Raw genomic sequence first — 9,064 nt, 5'->3', positions numbered from 1 at the left:
TGACAGCTGAATGTCAGCCGCCATATGTTTTTATATATCGACGGGCTTTTTTGCGAGACGCGGTGACTGCATTCCTTACAGTTTCGTGAGTCTTCAAATTTATTTTGTGGGTAATTTGTTCCTTATCGAACGACATATTTTGGCGGGCGATTAGCATTCGGCCCTCGAATGCATTTGTTTCATTTATTCATGTTTCCGCAGATGAGACTGTTCGGCTTTAGGCAGATCTCTTGTCATGAAGGGGTAAATGGATGTTCGATCCGTCCTCACCTGTTTGAAAAATCTCTCCAGACCTGAATGACATTGCTTGGATACTGCATGGTTGAAAAGTCAAGTGTCAGCGGACTGAAGGTAACAGTAGAACGTAGGGGTCTCGCTAGTGCTTCTGTCAACTGTATTTATTCTCGTCCATTAATAGCAGTGACTTCCATGTGATGTAATTACTTAAAACAATTACTTATTATCCGGAGAAGACAAACTATAATTCTGTATGGTGATAATTTGTTTGGTATTTTGACCTCACAAAGAGTCATGGCAATAATTTATGAACAAATAAAGCTGGAGGAACACAAATTATAACTATAACAAAGCAAAACTTATGAAGATTTTTTTCTCTTTTGTAATTTTTCACAATATTTCATAAACACATTTTTGCGTATGGTTCTGGATTTCCAAAACTTTATCATACTGACCCGAGAGTTTAACCTCAACACCGCGGGCAAGTTTACCAATGTTTTGCGTGTGCCATGGGGTTATTCGGGCTCAGACAGACTCTCAGAAAATATTTGCCAAAAATCAGTTATTAGTCCTAGATTATTAAAATTACAAATGCTTATGCGACATACCTTCAGCTTTCTCCTGGAATGTTTGCTGAGCCTTCGTCGGTTACTGTAGGACTTATGGAGACCTCTGAAGTTGGGTAACGAAGTCTCCACTTTACAATTCCCGACAACCCGCAATATGATTACCACAGCCAGATATTAACACTATAAACACTACTCTATGATTTTCAAGTAGTTTGGGATCCATACTCCAAAAAAAAAAACACTGTGAAAGCAATGAAAATTACGAGCGCGTCTGACCGTCGCACTTGCGCTAGTTCGCTCTTGGTACTCTGTCATTTATTATTCATAAAACCCCTCACACTTTATATTTCTATTACTATATAACACTTATATATATCTACAGTATTTATCCATAAGTTTCCTTCAGTAGTATTAGTTTATTGTCACTGTAGGGATTCAATTTCTTTCAGTAAAATACGTAGCATTCACTTTCTCGTCCTGTATACTAGCATTGAGAGTGAATGTCACTTTCACCTTCACTCTCATAACTCATAGTATTCAGACATGCTAGAGTGAAAATTTCACTTTCATTACTCCTAGGGTATATACTCGTATTCTTATAATACTACTCATTTACATGTCTGTTTACGTTCTCTATTTTATTTACGTTATTTACATTTCTATTTTATTTACACTGTGTTATGCACTGTCGCTTGAAGTAACCTATAAAACTGTTTTCCACTGTTCACGTATATTTATATTCATTACTTTCACTTGCTGTTTACACATTATTTACAATTCCATTTGCACTGTTTTACTCAATAGAAAGATCGTAGTCACTCTTTTATCAATTGTCAGCCCTTTACCTCTTTCCACACGAGGTTTAGTAGGGGGTAAAGGTCACAGGGCCCTTTGCATGGGGATTAAAAGTCCCTGAAGCTAGCAAGAGCGAACAGACGTACTTCCACTTCGGAAGATGAGAGTGAACTGATAAGGGTGGGCCGGGGTGATGGCCTACCTTGGGAAATTCATTATTACCAACGTTAGCCTCTTGACACAGCTAATTTATAGCAGTGAAATGATTGGCAGGAAATCTAGACAATACATTATAAATTAGGTACTTCCAGGTGAATATAAATATAACTTAGGCTTCTCCCTTCCCTCCTTATATGTATATTTATTACGAAAATAGATTATACGGCATATTTCAAGGGGAAATAAACAGCGAAAATTAGTGAACGAGTGCACGTGAGGTGTTGTCAGGTGATAATTAGCCAATTCCAGGTGTATGGCACTCTCACTTGCCTTATTTCTTTCTTGTATAAATTATTTGGTATAAGAGTAGGGCATAGGGGTTATTTCAATAGATGAAATCAGTGAAAAATTCCAGGGAAGATTTACTTAGTGTAGCATGGCCGGGCAGGCGAGAGGATAGGGTAATGGAGAGGGGGTAGGGAGGGGAGTCAAGAACAGGGAGAAATGGCTAAATTGTCAACAATGGATGGGAGTACAGATGAGATTAGGAGTACTGACTAGTGTTGGACATTGGCAGTACTGATAGATGATACAAGCCCCCACTTGGAAGCCCGGGTGAATTCAAAATAACACAGAATCACAAAAGCGATGCCCTGCGGTATGATCCCTTGCTCCCAAGCATCACGAAAGTGACGCCCCGCCGTTAAGGGGTTAAAAAAATGCAGGTAAGCAAACTGATACAATTTTCGAAAATAGTGAAAAAGTACTTTTATATTTAGTCTGTTCTCAAAATAATGGTTCTCATTCAGACACAGGCCGTATTCTTGCTGGGTAAGAAAGCTCCCTAGCACATCATTCGTAGCAATTTATTTTGGGATGTGGCTGATTAATATCCTTTTGTACGTTATTTATGCAAATTACGTCGATCTTTGGAGGATTCATATAACACGAAGTATAACAGTAAAGTGCAATAAGCAAAATAAATCGCTTAGGAAATGATGTTGTGGAGCTTCCTTAGCCAACGACAATACGGGCCACAATAGCTATTTAAACAGTGACCCCTGTTATATGAAGTGAGTCTGTTATATGTCATTCAGAGTGAACTTAGAGTACTATCTGGCATTACTGTCAGTTATTACAGAGAGAAAAGACGACACGTTTATAAACGATATTTTCCCTTTGCAATAAAATATTCGGTGGAATAGTGACAGGAACCTCTAACTGAAGAAACTGTGGACTAAATCGCCACAGTCCAGGTTAGTTTTCATGCTACATTTGTTCACCAAATACTTTATGTTAACATCTTACGATCCCCACACGATTATACTGAAGACCTTTAGAGGATGAAAACCAGATACAGCTTTCAATAATCCCTTCATATTAGGCTGAATACAGCGATCGGACTTTAAATACAACTAAATAGGAAATGCGTCCTCCAAGTAAAGGAATTAAGAGAAACTTTGAAAATGAAAGACTTGAAAAGGAAAAAAAAAAAAAAGTGTTGTACGACCATTGTTTAATCCTTTCAGTGTCCATATGTCTCTCATCTGAATAAATATTTCATGGTTTGAGCCTAAATGAACCATTATTTATGTCCTTACTCGCAGAAGTGGTTCATTCACGTCAAGGGCATGAGGTTGTTTATTAATACTGAATATGGCCTTATCGTTTTTTACCTTTTAATAATAACAGCCATTTCAGAGGCCATTTGTCAGCTGAATTTGAAGGAGAAAAAACGAGTAGATGGTTTGGCATGTGACGAAGCGCCAGGATTCCAGAGGACTGAATTATGTGGCCCATTCCACTGGGCATGCTATGCATTATTCTCCCAGTATCGAATATTTCGACCTTATTTATCATGCCTCATGCTGTTTGTAGGTGGGGAAAAGCGTCTGGGTTATTATTGTTTACTATTTTTTGTGTTTATTTCAGGAGTGCCCATCTTGGTGCCCGTCTAACCTTACAGCTGATGATATCCCGGAACTTTGCTAAACTAGATGGCACTTCCTCCTTGTATATAGGTAAGGAAAAGCTGCTACAGCTTTCGTTAGCCTGGCCAGTGCCTCATGATGCCCCCTACACACCTCAAGTTGATAAATGTCTAAGGATTATAACTCAGGTGAGTAAGAGAATTTTATCATATGGCTTAGTATGTTTTATACACGAAATCACTCCTTATCTGAGTAACAATGACCGAAGATAGCAATATTTTTAAAGATATCATTGTAGTAAAGAAGTTATTTATTTCACAAGGATGATGTCTTACATATTCTGATTTTGCAACCTAGAAGCACTTTTACCCAGTTGCTGATAAATTAGTCATCACTAATTCCAAGTCTTCCAAGAGTTATATCATGAGATGAATAAAAATTTTCCCTAGAAGACAAGAGAATTAAACTGAATAATTGGAAATAAAAATTGTGGCGCTGCAACAGCTCGATTATGTGATGCGGGATAAACATTAAAACATGTGTAAGCTCCTCAAACAAAGTCGATACCTCTAACAAGGAAAAAGACAACACAGTAAATCAATCATGAATCAACTATAAAAGGTGTAAGAAGTTCACATCCTTAACCCACTAGCTCCCAGAGTTCCTGTGGGAGGTATTTTGGTGGCAGTGTACTAAGCTTACCGCCCTCCGCCTATTGGCACATGGTCGCGAAGCTCATAGGTCCCTACTCCGGGGTTCCCTTCTTTATTAAATTTTGAAATGCCCCACCTCCGTCCTATATTGAGGACACTAGGGGGCAAATGGGTTAAGAAAAGAATATCAAGCAGATAGCCAAAGGCTCCTCCAAGTATGAAGGACAGTGAGAAGGAACCATCCCTCCTGCCATGCCTATGGAGAAACCTCCACCGCAGGTCTCCCAGACTCGGACATAGGACTAGCATGTGACGGAAAGTAAGGGGAACAAAGCAATCAGCACAATACGGTTGAGCCCCACCACACTTTAGGAACTCATGACTAAGCCATGAGTGCCCAGTGTGTAACAGGGCAACAGCCACCTCCAATCGCTAAGACATGGAGGGGAGAACCCTCGGTACTAACACCCTCTAAAAAACATCCCTTAATTTATTATTAACAACAGCATCCTACAGGGTTTGCCAGCGATTAAGAATCACATACTTCAAGTATTGTCTCATATCGGAAGCAGGAAGGGGGCAGTTGGCAGGGGTCATCGAGAAGAAACGGATTTGGCAAATTTATCTTCCATCTCATTGCCGTCCACACTGACATGCGCATGACCCCTTGCCTTACTCGAGAAAGGAAAGGATAGGGGATGAGCTGAATTAAATTCTAATGTAAAATTAGTGGAATTTAGACAAATTACTGCCCTTACAATATCTGGGAAATTCACCCCAGACCTGATACCAGTGTCTGACTCTGAACCATCTGTGTATACAAGGACGGTTTCTCTGTGAACTGACGAATGTCCTAAACAGCTGATGGAGAGCCCAAGAAGACACAGAAGGCTTCGTAACCTCAGAATCCATGCAAGCCTGCACCTTAGGAAGGCACTATTGGGCGATTTTTCTGAGCTGGACAGGACAGACATAGTGCAGAGAAACCTACATCTCTCATAATCGGCCTGACCCAGTGTGCAAAGGAATGTGGAGTGTGATGATGAGAAACAGTGAGTGTGTCACTTTGAACCATCTTTATATACAGGGAGAGGTGCCTCTGTGAATGGTATGTTCCAAAAATACCTGACGGCTGATGAAGCGCCAGAGAAGAGAGAGAAGATTTAGTATCCTGATAATCCCTGAACACCTGCATCTCGGGAAGGTACCATTGTGCAATTCTTTGTAACCGACTGGGGCAGACAGGCTATGCAGAGAGACCCAAATCCCCCATAACCCTGTACCCAAAGGAATGTGGAGTGTGAGGATGAGAAACATGATACTGAAAAAATTACTGCCATGATACACAAGCAGCAATAAATGACTCTGGAATATATCTTACACGATTCCAGCAACAACTGATTAGCCACTTGTGCTGTACACAAAAGGAAGGAACATCAGCCTGCACATCCTAGGAATCGGGCAGGATATGAAAGCACCAGTGGCAAGACACAAAACTGCATCATGCAAAAGACTGAGGACATTAAGCTGCGGTAAAGCACAGGAGGCATAGACCTCACAACCATAGGCAAGCTTAGATCCCGATAAGGCTTGATACACCTCACTAGGTGTGAGATATAGAGACAGTACCTTCAACAAATTTATTGCTTCCATGCATGACACTCAGAGAAGTTTCAAATGTAACAGTCAAGTAACCTGACAGTCAAACGTTAAGCCAAAAAACTTAGTCTTCTCCATGCACTGTAGCAGGCGCCAGCCCCTTTAATCTATAAAAGTGGACTGCTACACTCATGCTTCAAGAAAAATGGAAAGCTCCCCAGTCTGCCCAGCTCGTGACCCTTTCCAGCACCAACTGCATCCTCCTTTCAGTAGCACACATCTAGGAAACAGTAAACTATATCACTAGGTCATCCACATAATAGGAAGAAGACACCCTCTGTGGCAGGGAATCAAATATGTCATTGATGGTAACAGCATGTCTTGGAAAGATCATATTACATCTCTTGTAAAATCTGCTTCCAAGAGATTGGGTGTGCTAAGCCGACTCCGTTCCTTCTTTACCGCTGCACAATTGTTGACTCTATACAGGGGTTTTATCCGCCCCTGTGTAGAGTACAACTCTCATGTGTCGGGAGGCTCCCCACATACAGCTCTTCTCAATAGGGTGGAGTCAAAGGCTTTTCGTCTCATTAACTCTCCTCCTCTTACTGACTCCCTTCAACCTTTGTCTCTTTGCCACACTGTTGCATCTTTATCTCTTTTCTATCGCTACTTCAATGGTCACTGCTCCTCTGAACTGTCTGCATGCATTCCTCCACCCCTACGACGGGCGCGTAGCACCCGTCTTGCAGCAAACTCTCATCCCTTTTCTGTCCAACTCTCTAATGCAAGAGTTAACCGTTATTCCCAGTCCTTCATTTATCCAACAGGTCAACTCTGGAACTGTCTCCCTCTGTCTGTATTTCCTACTTCCTATGATCTCCAATTTTTCAAATGCAGTGTGTCCAGGCATCTGGAAATGATCGGATCTTGAATTTGGCTCTCTCTTATATTTTGTTTTTCTCTTGGAAGGAATAGTTTTGCAGGCTAGTTGCCTTTGGTTCCTTCTTCCTCACATTAAAAAAAAAAATGTAAAAGAACACTTGGCACACTCCTCTGTGGAACACCTTCGGCTTGAACTCGTAGGACAGAGTGAGGACAGCACTCGGACCTGAAACCTGTAGTTCAACTAAAAGTCACTAAGGAACAATGGCAGGTGACCTTGCAGCCCCAAATTGTGAAGTTAATTCAAAATGCCATGGTGCCATGCTGTATCATATGCCTTTTCAAGGTCAAGGAACAAAGCTACAAGATGTTGCCCAGACGCAGAAGCCTCAAAGACTGCTGACTCAGATCCGATGAGGTAGTCCAATGTGCAGTTGCCAAATTTTCCACCTGGGCCACCTAGCCGCGAGAGGTGGGTAACGGGTGCTGGCAACAGTGTATCTGTTTGTTCATGTGTACATGCTCGACGAAAGTTCGGATCATCAACTCTCGTGTTCCGAAGTGAACCCACTGAGCTCTGCAGAATGGAGAGGCTATCTCCGTTGCAAGAGTGTGAGTTTGGCCACCATATTGGAACACCAGCACTCAGATTCAAATACAAATACTATATTTCCACTTAGCAGTGGTTGTTAATAAAGATACTCTCGTTGCATATAATACAAAAACATATATGGATTATGATTATTTTTCTGCCTAGTTCAACGAATTATATCGGGTACATTTAGCCAATGAGTATAAAACAGGGACACTGGGGAAGAATCTTCCCGCCCTATCCCAGGGGGCAGTAATGTTAAAGAATTAGCAACAAGATAGATTTCTTGTTTGTGAAATGTAGCGCCATCTCTCTTCGATGAATTCCTGTGCCCATTTCTGTATCCGTAAGCTGCACAGTGGACAATCGCACTATATTTTCCGAAATCATCGGCTGCTTTCAAAAACCCACAGAGCAGCTCAATATAAAAATGCAGGCATCAGGAGTGGTGTAACATGGCTGCCACTACACTACGCCGCCCTGATGGCGGCTACATAAATTATGCTGTGTTACCCATGAGAAAGCCTCTCCATATTATAGAGCTCGGTGAGTGAACCTCAGAGTTCATCCCAATATTCAGTCAACAATTTTTTACTGATAAAATTTCAAAGGAACTTCTGGAAAGTATTAGATAATGCGAGTACTTAAAACAGTAAGTAATATAATCTAAAAGACTGCATCTTTACATATATCACATATTAATAAACGTGTTCTTTTTCAGTATTACATGATAAACTCATGGCTAAAAACTGCCTACTGAATACTGGGGAGAAGAATCATCGTTAGACTGGCCCTTACGGTAGAAAAATAGATGCCGGTGTCTGTTCGTTTTGCATTTCGCTAGTCTTGGGCTTGTCTTGATTGAACCTATTGAAATACCATTCTTGATCCGAGACATGATTAAATAAGTTAGGTCATTACTCTTTACAGGATTACTCACTGGGATTATATTACTTTAAACGAAGGAGGAGAGACAGGAACTGTATATGTCGGAGGTTGAAACTCGTTCACTGAGGCAGAATAGCCTACTGCCTCGAGTCAGCTAGTCATGAGTCGACCGACGTGATGTATCCTCCCCTGAGATTATATATAATAGTATATATAGATTTTATAATATTATAAATATTACCTTATTATATATTTAATATAGTCATATTTATTTGACCTTGGTCGGCGTGACCTGTGGCACATAATTTTCCGTGCGACCAGTTTCATGCAACTGGCTGAGCCGATGGGAGAGTCGCCTTATTCCCGAGACATTTTTCTCCCCACCCAACTCCGTACTCAGCCATCTATGGAATGAACTCCCATCAGTGAGCAATGTGATAACGGAAACACTCTATGCTCTAACTGCTCCACACATTGTTAAGAGGTTTGTGAAGTTCCCTCGTACACTCCCTGAACTAAAAACAACTGAAAGAAAATTCAGGCGAATTGCTGGCTTTCCTGGAGTAGCTGGTGTGATTTATGGGACCCATATACGAATTGTGGCACCAAACCAGTATGAAGAAGTGTATGTGAATAGGAAAAATTACCACAGCAAGAACATTCAGAGTAAGCAGCATTCACGGCATTTGCAATCTGAGCCCATACCTGCTTTTTCATGTCCGAAGTGTTCCCCGGGCCGATTTCCCTTTTATAATT

The sequence above is a fragment of the Coenobita brevimanus genome, chromosome 32 (genome assembly GCF_032717465.1).
Source record: "Coenobita brevimanus isolate Jiangsu-jjx chromosome 32, ASM3271746v2, whole genome shotgun sequence".
Classification (NCBI taxonomy): Eukaryota; Metazoa; Arthropoda; class Malacostraca; order Decapoda; family Coenobitidae; genus Coenobita; species Coenobita brevimanus.
This window is presented reverse-complemented; position numbering follows the sequence as displayed.